Genomic DNA, 21806 nt, shown 5'->3' on the forward strand with positions numbered 1-21806 from the left:
CCAAGAGATTTTCCCCAAGGCTGGAGAGTCATGAGTGGCAGGGTGTGTGGGACAGTATGGGCAAGTATCTAGTCCACTGGGCCCCTCCAGTGCTTTGGAAGCGTCGGAGATGGAAGGCAGCTGTATGGAGTCCCCAGCAACAAGCTGCAGAAACTGCTGAAGGGGACAGTGAATTATTTTAAGCCTGGTGGGCCCATGGCACTTCAGGCCATCAGAGCAGAGATGCAACACAGAGATGGACTCATGATCGAGGGGTGGACTTAACAATGGACACTATTGCCCAGGTTATTCATGAGTGTGAACACTGCACACAGTCTCTCCTGCTCTGGAAGACTGTTACAAGAGATGGAGCCTGACATGGACCAGATGGACGCAGCAGCTTTATAGGGACTGGTCCATGCACTAAGATAAGAGTGCACCGAGATAAGAGTGATGGTATATTGAAAATGTGGGATCTGAGCATGACGTGAATGGTATGGAATAAGGGGTGGATAATGTCCTGGGTTCAGCAGTAGCAGTCATGTTTCTCCTCCTTGGTAGCTGGTGCAGTGCAGTGTTTTGACTTTCAGCTCGGGAAGAGAGCTGATAGAAATGTTTTGGTTTGGCCAAGGACTTTGTGAGCCTCATGCTCTGACAGGGAGGAGGGGAAGCCAGGAGGAAGCAGAGACAGGACACCTGACCCAAACTGACCAAAGAGGTATTCCATACCACAGCACGTCATGCCCAGGAGGTAACTGGGAGTTAGCCGGAAGGGCTGGGAGACTGCAGGGTTGGAGGAGGTATCGGTCGGAGCTTGGTTGGGCTTGGGGGGGCGAGTTATCGGTCAGCTGGTGCTGAGGTGTTGTATTCTCTTCCCTTGTTATTTCCTTTATCATTATTATCATTGGTGGTAGCAGTAGTGATTTGTGTTATACCTTAGTTACTAAACTGTTCTTATCTCAACCCATGGGAGTTGCATTCTTTTGATTCTCCTCTCCGTCCCTCCGAGAGCGGGGGGAGGGCAAGAAAGGGGGGGAAGTGAGCGAACGAATTACCTGACTGGGTTTAAACCACGACACTCTGTCAGGAGACTGGGGAAAAAAATGGAGTCCACAGTGGTGTGTGCTGGGACTTGTATTATTTAATATCTTTATCCATGATTTGGAGGAGCTGATGGGTGCTTGCTCCTTAGGTTTGGAGATGGCATTAAATAGCAGTGTGACAGCTGATAAGCCTGAAGGGCAAGGCTGCCATTCAGATGGAGGTAGAGAGGCTGGAGGGCTGATGTGAGCCTCACAAAATTCAGTAAGGACAAAAGCCAAGTTATGCATGTGGAAGAGTCCCTGGCAATGATAACAGGTGGGAGGCTGTCTGCCCAGGGGCACCTCTGTTGAAGAAACCCTGGGGATCCTGGTGGGAAGTGAATTGAACCTGAGCCAACAGTGAGGTCTGGCAGCAGGAAAGTCAAAAGTGCCCTGGGCTGTTAGCAGACGCAGAACCAGAAGATCAGGAGCAAGTGATGGTGCCCTCTGCTCAGCGTTCATTAAACCATATCTGGAAAACTGCATTGTATTTTGATCTCTGTATACTAGAAAGCCCTTGGTAAACTGGAGTGACTTCAGTGAAGGGCCACCAAGGTGGTCAGGGTGGGCTGGAGTACTTGGGCTGTGAGAAGAGGCTGAGGAGCAGAGCTTACACAGCCTTGAGTGAACGTGCCTTTGGGGAAGCCTATCAGCAGCCTCAGAGTCTACAGATTGGTGACTGAGCAGAAGGAGAAAGGCTGTTCATTCAACAGTGCGTGGCAGGAGACAAGAGGCATCAGGCATAGGCTGAAATAAGAGAGGTTTGGACTGGAGATAAGGAGAAACTTTTTCACCATGAGAACAGCCAAGCAGTGGGCAGGTTGCCCAAAGAGGTTCTGCAGTTTCCTTCCTTGGACATTTTCCAACATGAACTTGGATAAAGCTCTGAGCAACCAAGTCTGATCGCAGAGGTAACTTTGCTTTGAGCATGAGGCTGGTTTAGAGACCTTCTTAGGTCCCTTCCAAGTGGAATTTTTCTGTGATTCAGTGATTTGTCTAATACAAAGCAACTGTCATAGATCGCTTTCTGATATTGAAGCAGAGCACTGAAAGGAAACAACTGAAAAGACTGAATAAAACTATATAAACAGAGCTCTGATGTACCTGTAAGCTGCCTGGAGGTGTTAACACTGCATATCAGTGCATCCAGCTGTAATTTGTAGATTGCTTCTTAAGGTATGTAAGGTATTACTTGTTGCAATCTGTTTCTCTTCACTTTTGCTATCTGTAACCTAAGGGATACTGTACCTCTGAGACCACCTTATCTGTTAACAGACACTTTTGATGACCCTTTACTTTATCTGAAATCCAGGACTTAAAGACAGAAATTGTATATCCATACAGCACAATTTTGGATTATTTGAAAAGGATCATCTTGGAGACTCTTTGGACTGTTGCAGTGGTTTAAACCCAGTCAGGTAACTTGTTCACTCACTCCCCCCCTTCTTTCCCTCCCCCTACTCCCAGAGGGACAGAGAGGAGAATCGAAAAGAATGCAACTCCCACGGGTTGAGATAAGAACAGTTTAGTAACTAAGGTATAACACAAATCACTGCTGCTACCACCAATAATAATAATGATAAAGGAAATAACAAGGGAAGAGAATACAACATCTCACCACCAGCCAACCGATAACTCGCCCCCCCAGCCCGACCAAGCTCTGACCGATACCTCCTCCAACCCTGCAGTCCCCCAGTTACCTCCTGGGCATGATGTGCTGTGGTATGGAATACCTCTTTGGTCAGTTTGGGTCAGGTGTCCTGTCTCTGCTTCCTCCCGATTTCCCCTCCTCCCTGGCAGAGCATGAGGCTCACAAAGTCCTTGGCCAAACCAAAACATCGTTATCAGCTCTGTTCCTAGGCTGAAAGTCAAAACACTGCACTGCACCACCTACCAAGAAGGAGAAAAATGACTGCTACTGCTGAACCCAGGACAACTGTTTTTGGTTGTTTTTTTTTTTCTAATAAATATTTTCAAATGTTTATTAATTATTATATAAGTTAAAGCTTTAAAAGGATTTTTTTTTATTATTGCTTGTATAAGCTTCTGTTGCTTCTTTCTTTATACTTAACTGCCTTATGTAATGCATTCTTCCGCTCTTTTCCTGTATTAACCTGCATATCACATCCTGACTGCTTCAAGAAGGTAGTCACAGACCCTTTATCTGCCTAGACTCAAGAAATGAAGCTCTTCTACTCTTTCTTGTATCACAGGTTTTTCCATTATGTGTTTTATCTCAGTAGCCCTTTTTAAATCACTTTTAATTAAGTTTCTTCAGTATTTGTGATCAGATATGTACAGCAACATTTGCCATATTATTTTTTATTTATCCCTTGCAAAATTGCACCATTGTTTTCTTGTTATGAATAGAAATACTTAGCCTGATGCATTATAGCAAAAATTGTCTTTTTTCATGGCTGCTTTCATCATCCATTAATTGATGCACTCAGGTCTGCTTTTGCTTCTGCTTTTGCACCTGACTGAATTCCCTACTTAACACAGAAGTTTTATCTCTAGTCCCTTATGCACACCAATAAACTTCTTACAGTTTTATTATATTAGTTTTCAACATCTGGTTTCTCTCGGATGACACTTAACTGTATTCCCTAATTACACTGTAGGTTATCAGTGTATTTCATAAGTACATTTCCCTTTTTTTGCAAAGATAAATAGTGATAACATTTAGCATGCTAAGTTCTAAAAATAGATCTTCAAGACTTTCAGTGATAAGTATTTTATCTCGGTTCTTATAAATAATGTCCCTATATGCTACCCTTCACTCCTTTTATATTTCTTTCACAAAAGTCCCTTTATTCTAGTCTTCACTCAATTTGTGTTTCTTTCATTATTTAATGATTTTCAGGTCCCATATTATGTATTTTATGAAAATCCAAACAGGTGAGATTTACCTTTTTTTCATTTAAAGATCAATGATATTCTCAAAGTTATACACCTGCTCAGAGATAATTTATTATTTTGCTGCTTTTTCAGAAGTCAGCTGTTTTAGAACTGCCAATGTTGATGATCTTCACATATGAATTTTAGAATATTTAGCTTCTGTAACTGAACTAGACAGTGTTTAAATGTGCTAGGGCACATGCAATAACACTGGACAACCATCATGTAATAATTTTCAATCAGTTCTATGGAAGTTTGTCTTGACAAGGTGCGCAACTGTTTTACCTTCACTGTAGTAGACTTGGAAAATGTGAGTCTGCAAGTTCTAGCTTGAGTTTTTATTATCTTAGTTTTCTGATCTAGAAAAGTCACAAGAACTAGATTATGCTTGGCCCATCATTATTGAGCACTTTGGAATAAAATAAAACAAAAATCAGTGCAATGTCAGGAACCATTGTAATCCTTGTACTTCTTGGACATAAATGCTTTCTGCTGTATTTCACCTAGTCATGAAAGTGGTAGTCAAGAAGGTGGTTCAGGTGGAAGTTGTGAGGATTTCCTTTTTGCCAGGACTCAAAACTTTCCCAAGCACTCCTGGTGGCACAATTCTTGCCCCATGTTCATCTGTAAACATGATTCAAAGCCTAAACTGGTTTTGGTTGAAGCAATCTTTTCCTCTGGCAATTAATATAATTTCTCAAATGCAAAATTATTATTTAAGATGGGATTTAAAGTGGGAAAGCTTTTCCAGAACCCAAAAGCTAAATTAATCTATTAAAAGGTTTCACAAAATCTCCTTGAATTGGGTAATAAAAGACCAGCAAGGCAAAAAAGATTTGCAGAAAACCGAATCTAGCACAGAGGGAATTAAAGGAGTTAGCAGAAATTAAAGAGTTAACAGAAGCCACATTCCTTCTGAGAGCAACTGTGTGCTACTTACTGTTTGCACTCAGTGTCTGCTTAACACTTAACTCATCATTCATCTCCCTGACTCATTTTTTTTCAGCTATTTACTTTGATACAGCAATAATGGAGCCCTTTGTGGTATTGATGTGCACTCACCCATACATACCAAATTAACAGAGGTTCTTTCTTCTTCAGAGTTAGTTTCAATTAGCCCACTTAGAGTCCTGGAATGAATGTCCTTCCTGACCTTCAGGCCAGGTTGTTTCTAGAAAATGATTTAACTAGACTGGACAGTAGATCGAGATGGCAGAGCCTTGTTTACTGTCCAGCTGATAGACTAAGCCTATGATAATTTGAAAAAAAACCCAGTGCTAATTGTACCAGCAATTATATACTACATGTTGAAGCCTTTTTTCTTTTTTTTTGTAAAGGGTATTTAGCCCTAATTTACTCTAATACTATCAAACCAATGCATTTTGAGCAACATAAATATATTTAAGAACAGGATATTTTACTGTGAAAATTCAGGTGTTTGTGTTGTTTCTTCATTCAGTGCATTTATTAACTTTTCAGAACAAAGAGAAACACCCCCCAGAAAAACAGAAAATAAAATTTTAATAGAGGTATTCTGTTTAAATTAAGTGTATAGAAGCAAAATATATCTTTGTAATTCCAAATCACTTTTTTCAAAAATGTGCTTTGATGTCTGTTGAAATTGCTATTTATGAAACTTAGCTACAATATTTAATGTTATTTTAATCCATTTATCTACAGGTTTTTTTACAAAGCAGCTTAGAAGTAAAACCAATAGGCTATATTTTGCTGAACTGCAGATATTCTGCACAAATTCAGTTAATGAACTGGGATTTGGTGTATGTTTCCATATGTAACTGATTATAGTATATTTTGAAAGTTAACCAAGGAAAAGATAGTGTCTTTAGCCAAATCATCTTTAGAAAGATTAATTAAAATCCATTCAGTCAGTTGAAATTGAAGACAGCACGGAAAAACAACTTGTTATTATTTCGTTTTTTGTCTAAATCATGTGATGCACTATAACACTACAGAACAGAGGACAGTATTAATGTCAGTGTATGTAGAGACACTTTTCTGAATTTCAACACCTATTCATATGGGGAAGTTACACTACTGTGTTTAGCATGCAGTAATATGATAATTATATGAACAGACTGAACTCACAAGCATAAACAAGACAATACACAGATCTGTGTGTCTATAATTCCATCCGCAGTTGTCAGTCATTCACCACAGGTTGGCATTCAGTACAAAAGCAAAAATACCTGAGTGCTTCTGTCTAGCAGTCTGTAGTTAGTGCATAGAGGATGTTTTCACCAAACTCATTGGCAAACTTTTTAATTTGTGATTGTATGTTTGATGTGCGCACTTGCACATTCTCAGTGAAAAATTGTTTCCCAACATTTACTAAGTCTTGTGTTCCACTTGCAGAAAGCAGTGCTGGTAGCATTCATCCTACTGTCTTAGACATTCAGTGTGGATGCCAGAGACCTATCTCACTTGACTAATGACAGGTGAAGCCAAATGGATTTCTTAGTCTAAGTTTCTCAAGTTAGATGAGGTGAAATTCACATTTCAAGATGGTGTCTGCTGTGTCCCTATTCTCTGGGCATTGAACTGTAGTCCTACAAGGTGACATGACTGATTTTAGACTTCACAAAATGAAAATAAGATTCATATAGTTTGTGTTTGAACACGGAAGTGGATGTGCAATGTAGTATAGGCAGCAGGTTGCATAAGGACAATTTAAAGTTAATAGTATGAAGATGTGCAGAACACACATAACTGTGGTGGATGAATTAATTAAAGAATAAACCCAACAGTATTGAACAGTTTGTTAATGAGTATGTGCCAAAACCCTACCAAGATCCACAACCTTGTCTTTCTACTGCCTTTATCTACAAGAGATTAACTTAAGGATTTCCTGATTCGGGAACTGGACTCTGCTCAAATAGAATTGCACATGATGCAGTTGCTGCCCTTTAGAGACAAGTGTGGGAAGGAACCTCACCTAATTGTTTCCTTTGCCCAGAGAGTTGCTGCCTAGTTAATACAATCAGTCCCAGGAATGGAAAATCTAGTGTCATTCTGTGTTTATGCCTGCTTAGACGTGGCACAGAGAGAAAATTCTGATTTCTGCCACATGCTGCGTGGCTCCTGAAGACGAAGCAGTGCACAGAGCTTGCTGTAGGCGGTGTTTAACAGCAGTAAAGAAGCTATAATTTCAAGTTTTATTGAGCTAGGCTATTCTGCTTTACAGAACAGCCTTGCCTTTGCCCCAAGCAAAGGTCAACTCTGTATAAATGACTCTCTGCTGTTACTGGCTAAGACAACATATACAATCAAGTTATTCCAGAACTTCACCATCCTCACTTCCAGAATTATTCTTACATGAGGGTTCATCTTGAGTTTCAGATGTACATTTAGGTATATAAAAAGGAGATATTTGCATGTGAGCTGAGCATCTGAGCTGCTCTTAGTGAAAATCTAGAATTGGTAAAGTCCAGGGACTTATGCAGCTGACTGAGTGTGTCAAATTTTAGCTAAAATGAACAGTTATCTAAGCTTTCCTGAATATGATGGTAGCCTAGCTACCTAGATGTGTGTGAATGCCTGCGTTTTCATCATTTAGACGTAAGTGTATGAAGCTGAAGCTGATGCATATTCCTTTACAGCTCACCAAAGTCCTGAGTATTTCTGAACCACATGTTCTATCCAAAGTAACCATATGCAATAATTTACTTTTGATACTTCTCACGTATTTGAAGAAGGTTTTTACCTTTAATGCACTTTTTTCCTGACCTAAATAGCTTAATTTTTTTTTAGCATCTCCCCATAGGCCATATTTTCTAAATTTCTGATTGTTCTCACTGTTTTTTGAAGTCTCTCGATATCTTCATGCTTTTCTTGAAGTGCATTGATTAAACCAGATAAGTTATTTCAGCTGAAACTTAACTATGGAAAGAGTCTTAAGTGAATGTCAGTCTTCTTTATTCAATCTAATATGGCAAATCAAAAGCTTTGAAATGATTTCCATTAATACTAATTATTCTCCATGAAGTAAAATGACTTCAGCAGAAGTATCTCACTTGTATCTCAAGTATCTCAAAGAGTTGACCTGCTGGCATGCTGGCAAAGTCTTCTGTCTGAGACTTGAGACCGCTTCAAAATCTGATTTCAGCAACTGATACTGCATGCCTTGGATAGGTTGACCATGCTCTTTTGCGTGTAGCTCTAGCTAAATGCGTATGGCTGTAGCACTGACATCTGCCTAACCAGAAATACCCATTTGGTGTCCCAGCTTGGTTTTACTTGGGGCCTCAACTCAGAGCGGCGGGAGCCACCGAGGGAGCCTCAAGTCCTCGACAGGACCTGCCCAGGAGCCGGCAGCTCAGCTGACGAGAGCGAGCAGCTGACTCACAGGGGGTGGAGCCAGGAGCAGCGGCACCAGCCATGAGTGGGAGAAAACCTGCCCCAGGGAGTGCGGCGAGGCAGTTTGCGCGGGCAGGCGAGGGGATGGTGAGCACTCGGCGTATGAGCAGGGCCCGGTCTGGGACCTCTGCTCCGAGTGCCCCGGCGGTGGCCAGCGTAGGCACCCAGACAGAGCCGATGAGAGGCGAGGCTGCAGTGCAGAGCTTGGAGTGTAGAGAGTGCCTGCACTGGTCTGGTGAGAGGAGGGTGCACAATGGGCAGGGCTGCACTCGGTGCTCCCTGGTGGAGGTCCTCCTGCAGCAGGGGCTGAACTGCGGGATGCTGTTAATAGACTGCGAGATGTCAGGGAAGCTGAGAGGAAGCAGGAATGCTTGCTCCTGGCCCAAACTGTGCAGGGGCCTCGAGCTTCCCCTCTACCTCATGGAGGAAAGAAGGAGGCCGTTAACCTGGGAAGCTGGGAATTAGTGACAAAAAAAACAAAACAAAACAAAACAAAAAAAAGAACACAAAAAAAGGAGGAAAAGGACAACCAAAAGCAAGGGGCTTCCCCCTAAATCTGTTGTCCCCACGCAGAACAGCTTTGCTGTCCTGCAGGGGGTTAATGAGGAAGCACACGAGCCAGAAACAACCGGCTGATGCCCTGGTAAAGATCTCTACTGGTGCTGCCCGGAAAAAGCGGCAGGTTGTAGTAGTAGGGGACTCTACACTGAAAGGGACAGAAGCACTCGTCTGTCAGCCTGACCCGGTCTCAAGGGAGGTGTGTTGCCTACCAGGGGCATGGATCAGGGATGTTGCAGAGAGGCTGCCTGCTCTAGTAAGTCCAACGGACTATTTCCCGCTTCTGGTGATACACGTGGGTGCTAGGGATATAGATAGTAGCAGCCTGGGGAGCATAAAGAAGGACTACAGAGCCCTGGGGGAGGTGGTTAGGGGCTCTGGAGCTCAGGTGGTCTTTTCATCAATTCTCCAGGATACAGGGGAGGACCTAAAAAAAGCTAGGAGGGTTGGCCAGGTTAATAAATGGTTAAAAGGGTGGTGTCACAGTCAGGGGTTTGGGTGCCTTGAACACGAGACCCAAGTTTAGGAGGCCAGGTCTAGTGGGGGCTGGTGGAGCTGGTCTGATAAGGGAAAGAGCAGTTTTGGTAGGAGGCTTGCCAGACTGGTCAAGGAGGCTTTAAACTAGATGTGTTGGGGAAGGGGGCACCATTCCATCTCAGCACACCCAGTCAGTTGCCAGCACCTGTAATAAATGCTCAGAGCAATGTAGGGATATCCCAGCTGCTCCAGCCAATGAGCTGGCTTCATTTGGAGCTCAGCTCAGATGCCTCTATACAAATGCCTGTAGCATGGGAAACAAACGAGGAATTAGAGATGTGTGCACATCTACGGGGGTATGATATAATAGGCATCACAGAAACATGGTGGGATGGCTCCTGTGGCTGGAGTGTTGGAATGGAAGGTTACAGTCTCTTTAGGAAAGACAGGCCTGGCAGGTGGGGAGGGGGAGTTGCCCTTTATGTTAGGGATAGGCTGGAGAGTATGGAACTGTGTTTGGGGACAGGTGAGCAGTCCACAGAGAGTTTGTGGGTCAGGGTTAAAGGGAATATAGCTATGGGAGACATTACTGTGGGGATCTGTTACAGACCGCCTGATCAAGGAGAACCTGCCAATGAAGCACTCCATAGACAGATAGGAACAGCCTCACGCTCACAGGCCCTTGTTCTCATGGGTGACTTCAACCACCCTGATATCTGCTGGAAGGACGGTACGGCCCGGCACAAGCAATCCAGGAGATTCCTCAATTGTGTGGCAGACAAATTCCTTCTGCAAGTAATAGAGGAGCCGACAAGGAGAGGTGCCATGCTTGACCTTGTGCTCGCCAACAGGGAAGGGCTTGTTGGAAATGTGACGCTCCAGGGCAGCCTTGGATGCAGCGATCATGAGATGGTCGAGTTTGAGATCTTCAGGACAGTGAGAAGAGCGTGCAGCAAGCTCACTGCCCTGGACTTCAAAAGAGCAGACTTTGGCCTTTTCAGGAACCTGCTTAGTAAGGTTCCATGGGATATAGCCCTAGAGGGCATGGGGGCCCAAGACTCTTGGTTGATATTCAAGGATCACCTGCTACAAGCTCAAGAGTGTTGCATCCCAACTAGAAGGAAGTGCAGCAGGAGGGCCAGGAGACATCCTTGGATGGATTAGGAGCTGCTGAGGAAACTGAAGGAAAAAAGAGTTTTATAAAAGGTGGCAGCAAGGACAGGTGGCCTGGGAAGAGTACAGGGATGTTGTCCGGGAAGCTAGGGACCAGGTTAGGAAAGCTAAGACCCAGTTAGATTTAGACTTGGCTAGGGGTATTAAGGATAACAGGAAGGGATTCTATAGGTACATAGCGAATAAAAAGACTAGGGACAACATAGGCCCCCTCAGAAAGCTATCAAGAGAACTGGCTACACAGGATTTGGAGAAGGCTGAGGTTCTGAAGCTAAGGCCCAGTTAGAATTAGACTTGGCTAGGGGTATTAAGGATTACAGGAAGGGATTTTACAGGTACATAGCAAATAAAAAACAGACAAGGGAGAGCATAGGCCCCCTCAGGAAGCTCTCGGGAGAACTGGCTACACAGGATTTGGAGAAGGCTGAGGTTCTGAATGACTTCTTTGCCTTGGTCTTCACTGGCAAAGGCTCTGACCAAACCACCCAAGTCTTGGAAGGCAGATGCAGGGACTGTGAGAATGAAGACCTTGCTCCCACTGTAGGAGAGGAACTGGTTCGAGACCATCTTTAAAATCTGAACGTGCACAAGTCCGTGGGTCTTGATGAGATCCATCCGCGGGTCCTGAAGGAGCTGGCGAATGAAGTTGCGAAGCTGCTGGCCATCATATTTGAGAAATCATGGCAGTCAGGTGAAGTTCCCGATGACTGGAAAAAGGGAAATATAACCCCCATTTTCAAGAAGGGGAAAATGGATGACCTGGGGAATTACAGACCAGTCAGTCTCACCTCTGTGCCTGGCAAAATCTTGGAGCAGATTCTCCTGGAAGGCATGCTAAGGCACATGAAAATCAACAAGGTGCTTGGTGACAGCCAGCATGGCTTCACTAAGGGGAAATCCTGCCTGACCAATTTGGTGGCCTTCTATGATGGGGCTACAGAACTGATGGACAGGGGTAGGGCAATTGATGTCATCTACCTGGACTTGTGCAAAGCATTCGACACTGTCCCACACAACATCCTTGTCTCTAAATTGGAGAGACATCAATTTGATGGATGGACCACTCAGTGGATAAAGAACTGGCTGGATGGCTGCACACAAAGAGTTGTGGTCAATGGCTCAATGTCTGGCTGGAGACCAGTAACGAGTGGTGTCTCTCAGGGATCGGTGTTGGGACCGGTCTTGTTCAACATCTTCATCGCTGACGTGGACAGTGGGATTGAGTGTGCCCTCAGCAAGTTTGACGATGACACCAAGCTGTGTGGTTCAGTTGATACGCTGGAGGGAAGGAATGTCATCCAGAGGGACCTTGACACACTTGTGAGGTGGGCTGATGCCAACCTCATGAAGTTTAACCATGCCAAGTGCAAGGTCCTACACCTGGGTTGGAGCAATCCCAGGCACAGCTACAGGTTGGGCAGAGAAGAGATTCAGAGCAGCCCTGAGGAGAAGGACTTTGGGGTGTTTGTTGGTGAGAAAATGGACATGAGCTGGCTTCAGTGTGCGCTTGCAGCCCAGAAAGCCAACCATATCCTGGGCTGCATCAAAAAGAGTGTGACCAGCAGGTCGAAGGAGGTGATCCTGCCCGTCTACTCTGCTCTCGTGAGACCTCACTTGGAGTATTGTGTGCAGTTCTGGTGTCCTCAACATAAAAAGGACATGGAACTGTTGGAACAAGTCCAGAGGAGGGCCACAAGGATGATCAGGGGACTGGAGCACATCCTGTATGAAGACAGGCTGAGGAAGTTGGGGCTGTTCAGCCTGGAGAAGAGAAGGCTGTGTGGAGACCTCATAGCATCCTTCCAGTATCTGAAGGGGGCCTATAGGGATGCTGGGGAGTGACTCTTCATTAGAGACTGTAGTGACAGGACAAGGGGTAATGGGTTAAAACTTGAACAGGGGAAGTTTAGATTGGATATAAGGAGGAAATTCTTTCCTGTTAGGGTGGTGAGGCACTGGAATAGGATGCCCAGGGAGGCTGTCAATGCTCCATCCCTGGCAGTGTTCAAGACCAGGTTGGACGAGGCCTTGGGTGATATGATTTAGCGTAAGGTGTCCCTGCCCACGGCAGGGGGGTTGGTACTAGATGATCTTAAGGTCCTTTCCAACCCTAACCATTCTATGATACTATGATTCTCATGATGCCTTTTGAAGAACTGCAAAAGTCATAAAAAGGCAAACAGAAGCTATATATAAAGTTAACATTAAAATGAGAACCGCATGGTAGACAAAATTCAGGCTGACAGCAGAATTCTATGCATCAAACTTACTCTATCATATGTAGTAAGAGATTTTCTCTCAGCTAACATTGTACGTCCCATGAAATACACAGACATAAGATTTATTTTGAATACCTTTATCTCAGAGAAATTTTCATAATACCTTTGAAAGTCTTCCATGCTCATAGTGGAATTGAGAATGTATTTAGAGTAACCAATGAGAAGCAATTTAGCAATTAAAATGCAGCTTCAACAAATGGAATGATACAATGTTAACAAGATTAGAAAGCTTGAGCCATTTTTCATATGCAGAAACATGTGGAAAATAATTTCTAATCCACAAAATGCTTGAAGGCTGTATTTATAGAAAAATGAGGAATGATGTGTGTCTATTTGCAAAAATATATCTAATCTCTTACAGCCCAGATTCTGCAATCTTGCTAGTACCCTTTTGATCCTGAATATGAAGAGATTTTCTTCGTATTCGTTATTGGAAAGATGTGTGCATACATATAAATGTCTATATATAGCAGATATAAAGCAACTCATCTACATCCCATTTTCAGCACTGTGGCCAACATTCATTTGATTTCTATGTTTTGGGTTTTCACTCTTTGTGGTTTAAATGCCATATTCATTAACATGTAAATAATCAGCACAGAACTTCTGTTTTCCTCTAGAGTTGCCTGAAGGGCAGAACTTTTAAGTGTGAAAGAGAGTTTTACTCAATTTTTCTGAGAAAATGATGGCAGAAGAGGTGGATCTTGAAAGGTTGCATTTATAAAGTGGATACTGTTGACCCACTGCACAAATGTCAGGGTCAGTAGAGCTCACAATGGGGAAAGCTGTTCATGTTGTTTCTGTGAGAACTGCAGTAGGAAGAAAGAAAACGAGTGGTAGCTAAAACGAAGAAAATAAGGAGGGGTGGATGGAATTTTTAAAGGTCCATCTGGTACTATTGTTTGTGATATTTAAGCTATTGAACAACCACCATCTTATTATACTCATGTTGGGCCATGCCTACAGGGCTTCCCCAGTAAGGAAAGCACAGTAAGAAGAATTAATAACATGTGTTGACAATAGCTTGTTGACATAAAAAATATGTTTCTGCTGCATGTACATTAGCATTAAGCTTCTCTTAAACAGAAAATGAAAAACATTCTCTTCTTTCTTAATAGGTTAGACTACTGAAGTTTGCTTATGCTTAGAATATATTTCTTGTCTGTGGACTCCTGTGAATAGTCCTTTCCTTGGGGTCTGCTTTAATTATTTCAAAACATTAAAGGCTGTGCTTGCTGATTTCAAGTTTCCCATGGGGAAAAAAAAAAAATAAAAACCCTGACTTGAAATGCATTTAAAATTAGTATTTTTCTGAAATTTGTAATTCAGATATGAATTAGTGTAAAGGTTCTTGACTTTAAAGGATGATGACTAATCATAGTTGGTGATAGCCCTATCTTCGCATAATCCTGTGTCATTCCTAGTGGAGTGAAAGGAAGACCGGTACAAGTATCTGAAAACCACTGAGCACTAAAGGATAAAAGACTATCATACAAATAGAAGAGTGGTAATTTACAAAATGTTTTATGACCTTCCTGATTTTAAGAACCAGTACAAGGAGTCACAGTTTGCTACCATAAGTTTATAAACACTACATAGCTGCTTCTGAATCACTCTTCCTTGTTTCCATTTTATCCCATCACAACAATCTCTTACATTTGTAGGTGTCTCTGGATACAATGAGACTTTATAGCATGGCAGATTCTCACTTGAGTCCTGATTCATGGTTGTTCAGATCAGATATGAAATTGGGGTTCACCACAGCTGCTTCCCAGTGGAAAATCAGTGCACAGAGTAATAAAGCCAATATGCACACTGCAATTCAGGAGCAGAGTCTCAGCACTTTATGAGTTTAAAAGTAACTTTTCTCTTTTATAATTAAACCCCACCATTTTCTCATTAGGATTTGATTAACTTTTAAACTCTCCACCCCACCCAACCTGGAGATGTTTTAATATTTGTATGAGGCAAAAGTTTCTCAGCCCTTCTGACTTGTGACTGAAGATTAAGCAACATCTGTTTCAGCAGTATTATTGTAGTTCCAGCATAAACTTCTTTTCTTCACTACTGCTGGATGACATTGTACACAGTTATTGAATTATGGGCAAAATGAAACTAAACATGCTTAAAAAAGATCATAAAACCAACCAGGAGCAAAGATTTTTTTAATGTTGAAATAGAGTAAATTCAGTGAATTAGAAAAATAAAAGGAGCTTATCCTCCAAAAGCCACCAGAAGCATATTATGGCTCTAATCCAACAAATATTTGTGCACACATGTAACTTTTCTCATGTGAATAAGATTAATAACATATCTAATCAGGATTTGTAATTCAGGAAGCTCTGGGAAAGAACTCTTAAGAGACAAGAAAAACATAGCTGACAGTAATGTTTTCCTGGAGATCATGACCTATTTGTTCTTTGTATTTATGCTCACCTAACTAGATGTGCTCTGGAGATTATATTTTACTTAAGACTTTCCTGGAAGATTGTTTTAGCTCAATAATACATCTTTCTTCTTCCTTATCCATTCAATTTTTGGATCTGACTTGTCTGTTTTGCCACAGAGAACATTAATTCTAAGATCTGTGCAAAACACTTGGATAATTTAATTATTTGTATATTTTTCACTATGTTTGATAACCCCACAAAGTGCAAATATCTTATTTAAAGTATTGCAGAAGAAAAAAATGTTAGAAATTATGGTGTCACAATTCAAAGCTTCCATTTGCATTTTGTAATTCTTAATTCAAACCTGAATACCCTACTGGAAGAGATACTGTTGCAAACACAGAGTATTATGTTCAATACAAGAATTACTGGAAACAATTCAGTCATTATGGTGTATAAAAATGAGAGACTAGATGACTACATTTAAGTTTTAATAACATCTATTTTTTATCCATCAAATATCTGTATCTTTTCAGTTAGTCTAGGCTGATAAACTGTATCACAGCAACTGCTGTTCTTATCTTGATAAGGCATCTCAGTACAGAGATTTTTGAGAATATTTTTGACTGTTTCTGTACAGAGTCCCTTGGAGTGAATAGGATCATCTATTTCCAGTTATCTTTGCATCATCCACTTGGTTGAAAATGCAGTTAAGATGATTTTTTTTTTCCAGCTAATGTTGTTTCAAAGGCATTTCAGCCCAGAGATCACAGCTGAAGTTTTTCTTACAAGTTCCTACTAATGCATGAAACTTATCTATAATGAATAATTGCAGTAATGGAGTTATATAAATTAGTAACAAACTATATATAGATATATGACCACTACAGATATGCAGGGATTTCTTCTTGGCAAGGAAATGGATTTTTTTTTGTCATGTACACATGAAGACTGCTTTCTAGGAACACTTAGGACACTACATTAAATATAAAGCTGTCCTGGGTTCAGCAGTAGCAGTCATTTTTCTCCTTCTTGGTAGCTGGTGCAGTGCTGTGTTTTGACTTTTGGCTTGGGAGCAGAGCTGATAACAATGATGTTTTGGTTTGACCAAGGACTTTGTGAGGCTCATGCTCTGCCAAGGAGGAGGGGAAGCCGGGAGGAAGCAGAGACAGGGTGCCTGACCCAGGCTAGCCAAAGAGGTATTCCATACCACAGCATGTCATGCCCAGGATGTACTGGGAGTTACCCAGAAGGGCTGGGAGTCCACAGGGTTGGAGGAGATATCGGTGGGTGCTTGGTCTGGTGGTGGGGGGGGAGTTGTCGGTTGGCTGGTGGTGAGGTGATGTATTCTTTCCCCTTGTTATTTCCTTTATCATTATTATTATTGCTGGTAGCAGTAGTGATCTGGTTATACCTTAGTTACTAAACTGTTCTTATCTCAACCTGTGGGAGCTGCATTCTTTTCGATTCTCCTCTCTGTCCCCCTGGGAGTAGGGGGAGAGGAAGAAGGAGCGGGGGAAGGGGGAAGTGAGTGAACAAGCTGTCTGGCTAGGGTTTAAATAATCGGAGCATAATGTCAGAAAAACTAAAAGAACAAAGTCAAGTTTCTAAAATCAGACAATTAAAACTGCAATTTGATATGCAAAGCAGCTAATAGAAATCAGAGGCTGTGCCAGCTGCACTTATAACTGCCACTGTGTACATGCAACTTTTGCTTGCATTGTATGAATAGCTTCATTATCTGTAGACTTTTCCTAACACGTCAGCTTGCTGAAAAACCAGCCAAAGAGGACTTTCTTCAAGGTATATGTAGTTTAACTGGGTAATACTAGGAATCAGTTGCTGCCAAAGAGTTATTGTCGTGGTTTAAACCTAGTCAGGTAACTCGTTCACTCACTTCCCCCCCCTTTTCTTGCCCTCCCCCTGCTCCCGGAGGGACGGAGAGGAGAATCAAATAGAATGCAACTCCCACGGGTTGAGATAAGAACAGTTTAGTAACTAAGGTATAACACAGATCACTACTGCTACCACCAATGATAATAAAGATAAAGGAAATAACAAGGGAAGAGAATACAACACCTCAGCACCAGCTGACCGATAACTCGCCCCCCAAGCCCGACCAAGGTCCGACCGATACCTCCTCCAACCCTGCAGTCTCCCCACCCTTCCGGCTAACTCCCAGTTACATCCTGGGCATGACGTGCTGTGGTATGGAATACCTCTTTGGTCAGTTTGGGTCAGGAGTCCTGTCTCTGCTTCCTCGTGGCTTCCCCTCCTCCCTGGCAGAGCATGAGGCTCACAAAGTCCTTGGCCAAACCAAAACATCGCTATCAGCTCTGTTCCCGAGCTGAAAGTCAAAACACTGCACTACACCAGCTACCAAGGAGGAGAAAAATGACTGCTACTGCTGAACCCAGGACATTATCCACCCCTTATTCCATACCATTCACGTCGTGCTCAGATCCCACATTTTCAATATACCATCACTCTTATCTCAGTGCACTCTTATCTTAGTGCATGGACCAGACCCTATAAAGCTGCTGAGTCCATCTGGTCCATGATTTCAGGCTTCATCTCTTGTAACAGTCTTCCAGAGCAGGAGAGACTGTGTGCAGTGTTCACACTCGTGAATAACCTGGGCAATAGTGTCCATTGCTAAGTCCACCCCTCGATCATGAGTCCATCTCTGTGTTGCATCTCTGCTCTGATGGCCTGAAGTGCCATGGGCCCACTAGGCTCAAAATAATTCACTGTCCCCTTCAGCAGTTTCTGCAGCTTGTTGCTGGGGACTCCATACAGCTGCCTTCCATCTCCGACGCTTCCAAAGCACTGGAGGGGCCCAGTGGACTAGATACTTGCCCATACTGTCACACACACCTTGCCACTCATGACTGTCCAGCCTTGGGGAAAATCTCTTGGTCTCCCTATATTGTCGTCTAACCCCAGACAAGACCCAAACCTGACTCTGCTTAACTTCTGAGATCAGACAAAATGGTTGTGGGTAGAACACAGTCTGTGTGTGTGCCAACATGCTGATCCCCATCACAATCAGCAGGAAGGTCCCAAGGATACCCAAAGGCCATACAGAGCCTTCAGAACTCTCAGTTGATGCTGCTGTACTTGTCACTGGGGCTGGTGTAGCTGCTGTGCTTGCCGGCTCTCCCACCACCAGCTTCTCTTTTTCTGAGTCCAGCTCTTCCTCCTCTGCCTTGCTGGGAAATGCTGCGTGGTCTCCTGCGTTCTCCTGGGGCTCGGCGGGCGGCTTCCGGGGAATGCTCTCGGCCGTCGCGGAGCTCGGCTCCTCCGCGGGGCTCGGCTCGGCCGAGGAGCTCGGCTCCTCCGCGGGCCTCGGCTCCTCCGCCGCCTTCTCCCGCTGCTCTGCAGCCGCCTCCTTCCTGTCCTCGACCGCCCCGGCCTCCTCCACCGGCAGCCGTCCCCTGGCGGCCTCCGGCCCCGCTCCCGCCGCCGCTTGGTCCCCGGGGCCGCTCTCCCGGGCCGCTTCGGCTGCCGCCAGCTCCCGGGGCCGCTCCCCCTCGGGTCCCCGCAGCCTCACGAAGATGGAGAGTAGGGTGAGGGCCAGGACGGTGAAGAGCAGCCGGACGGCCAGGTACAAGTCCACGGCCACGTCCGTCTCGCCCTGCTGCTGGAGCCCGCCCGTATTACAAGTCATTGCCATAAAGCACAGTGAGACAAGAACCTTAGCCCAGGCCCCACACTTGATAAACACTAACACAGCGATTACCGGCTCTACGTAAGTTACAACGGTCTGAAGCTGTGAGATCAACAAGAACAACTCTGAGAGCCAATAAATCAGCATTGTGACGAATGACTATTAATCCAGTCAGATCTGTCGTTATCTCAACCCTTCGGGCCCCACGTTGGGTGCCAAAAAGAACTGTCGTGGTTTAAACCCAGTCAGGTAACTCGTTCGCTCACTTCCCCCCCTTTTCTTGCCCTCCCCCTGCTCTTGGAGGGACGGAGAGGAGAATCGAAAAGAATGCAACTCCCATGGGTTGAGATAAGTTTAGTAACTAAGGTATAACACAAATCACTACTGCTACCACCAATGATAATAATGATAAAAGAAATAACAAGGGAAGAGAATACAACACCTCAGCACCAGCCGACCGATAACTCGGCCCCCAAGCCCGACCAAGGTCCAACCGATACCTCCTCCAACCCTGCAGTCTCTCAGCCCTTCCGGCTAACTCCCAGTTACATCCTGGGCATGACATGCTGTGGTATGGAATAGCTCTTTGGTCAGTTTGGGTCAGGTGTCCTGTCTCTGCTTCCTCCTGGCTTCCCCTCCTCCCTGGCAGAGCATGAGGCTCACAAAGTCCTTGGCCAAACCAAAACATCGCTATCAGCTCTGTTCCCGAGCTGAAAGTCAAAACACTGCACTGCACCAGCTACCAAGGAGGAGAAAAATGACTGCTACTGCTGAACCCAGGACAGTTATGAAACACAAATGTCTGATGTTAATGACTTCCCTTTTGCAGAGAAGAGATTGCTTGAGAATATAACCTGATATGCTTACTGTGTAACCCTGCCTATCAAGCACTTTTATGAATATGATAGTCTGCAAACTTGTATTTGTGTGGAGAAAACTGTCTGTATTTAGAAAATAAAACGGGAGTACACTGAAATGAGGAATGGGGAGAGAACAGAAAAGGCACACCAGTTCTGAAAGATGTCCTAGATCCAAACTAAGGGAACTTTTAAATTTTTATTTGCTTAGTACTCCCATTTTCTGGGTTTGATTTTTAGTTTTTGAGAAGCTATGTAGCCCTGTTGACTAGGATGGAGCAATGCCAACCTACCCTGCAGAAGAACCTGTCTGCCCTATGTGCTTGTCTGTGTAGGTAAGGAAGGTGGTATGACATGTGCTGCACCCTTGTGGTTTAAATGGGTAGCTGCAGTTGTTGATTGACAGTTTAGGAGTGCCTTAAAATGACTTCTCTCTCAAATGATTTACATTGCACTGTTGTTTAGGATTTCTTAAGTTTTGGGGGGTTTTATTTAAAAAAATTGTACTCAAACCTAATTTTGAAACATAACTTGAAAATCTTGATTTCAGGTTCTTGATATTTATCACAATTGTCTGTGTCCATATGTAAGTTCATCTAAATATGAATTTAAAAAAATAAAACCTTCAAAATTTTGAGTTTGTATACTGTTAGTGAGTCATCATATATAAAGTTATTCATCATATATATTGTCAGGTCAGCTAGCAGAAGACTGAAGATGCAATGTAGCTAATTTAAAGAAACATCTAGTTTGGGATACTGTGTTACTGAACATTATATTAATTGGCTGGTTAAAGTGCAGCTTGATATTTTTTTCAATGCAGTTTAATTTCTGGATCTGTGTTCTTTTGAGTGATTTTTAGCCAGTATGATTAATTTATACTGTATTTAGTAGGATCAGTAATATTTTTCAGCAGATATATAATTATGTACAATCACAGGAAGATTGAATCACAACACACATTGTGTCTTTCTTCATATGTGGGAATTTCAGTAGGAATATTCACTGTGATGGTCAGATATTTTACCATAACAGTGACAGCACTGTTTATCAGACATATAATATTAGTAGGAAATCTTTTCTATTATTGCAGTTTGTGTTTTGTAATGTAAATAATTTGATTTTTGACTTGCATTAAGATGTGGCATGATTTAAGAAGCATACAGAAGTGTCCTAGTTTCTCCCTATTATCCATTTATCACTTAAAACCCAGCATATTTTCTTTTCTTTTTTTTTTTTTTAATGTGTCACATACTAGCATACATGCTTAAAATATCAAATTGATTTTTTTTTTTCCCTCCATCTCATCATGTGTCCTTTTTTTCCCATCACTTCATATTGGGAATTCTTTTTCAAACAGAACTCTGGAACATCAAGATTTTATTTAATTTTGGAGCAAAGCAATCACTCGTAGAATGATATCTCATGATTTGCTTTGAAACAATGGTGTTGTGTAAATTTAAATGGTGATAATAACGATTTGGAAATATACATTGCTAGGTGTTTAAGGAAAAATTTTCTTTGATTTAATATTGTGAAACCAGTAGTATATCTATGGGTTTCAGAACAGTTTATTTATATTTATGAAAATATAAATGAAAACATTTTTCCAGACTGCTGGAAAACTTAGAAAAGACAAGAAATTTTATGATGATAGAATCTGGCAATTCTGTGAAAGAATAATTTTGCAATTCTGACACTTGCTATGGAAAAGGAAGGAAGTATAATAGAGGAAAATAAATGTAAGGATTTCTGTTGCAGGAGGGGGTAGCAAGTAAGAGAGCTAGTGCATTCTGTTGATAAAGAAAAGAGCAGTTCTGAAGAAATGTTATATTGAGATCAATGTGGCTATTTTAATATTAGCATTTTTGCATACTTGGTGCACTGTAAATAATTGCATATGGTTGCCTTTCTTCTCTTTGTACCTCGGGGCAGTGGTAGTGCCATCTAATGTTCTAATTAATCTGCAGCAGCTTCCAAGTCAGACTTTCAATGGCAACAAAAAAATACTTCCAGGAATGATGAACTTGGCTGTACTCCAGCTGACACTGTGGCTGCTGCTCAAATAA

The 21806-nt window shown here is 42.7% G+C and overlaps 1 long non-coding RNA gene across 1 annotated transcript in view; it reads left to right on the forward strand.

Moving 5' to 3' along the window:
* The window catches only part of LOC133272630 (uncharacterized), a 30028-nt gene extending 9980 nt beyond the window's left edge, over positions 1–20048 (forward strand). Inside the window, exons 2-3 of the long non-coding RNA XR_009744499.1 lie at positions 3925–3959; positions 19978–20048. This is a non-coding gene — a long non-coding RNA (uncharacterized LOC133272630). The remainder of the gene's footprint in view (positions 1–3924; positions 3960–19977) is intronic.
* Positions 20049–21806: the final 1758 nt, after the last annotated feature.

This window comes from Pezoporus flaviventris, unplaced genomic scaffold (genome assembly GCF_033815535.1).
Source record: "Pezoporus flaviventris isolate CSIRO_AGI_PZ_B2104156 unplaced genomic scaffold, CSIRO_AGI_Pfla_v1 ptg000031l, whole genome shotgun sequence".
Classification (NCBI taxonomy): Eukaryota; Metazoa; Chordata; class Aves; order Psittaciformes; family Psittacidae; genus Pezoporus; species Pezoporus flaviventris.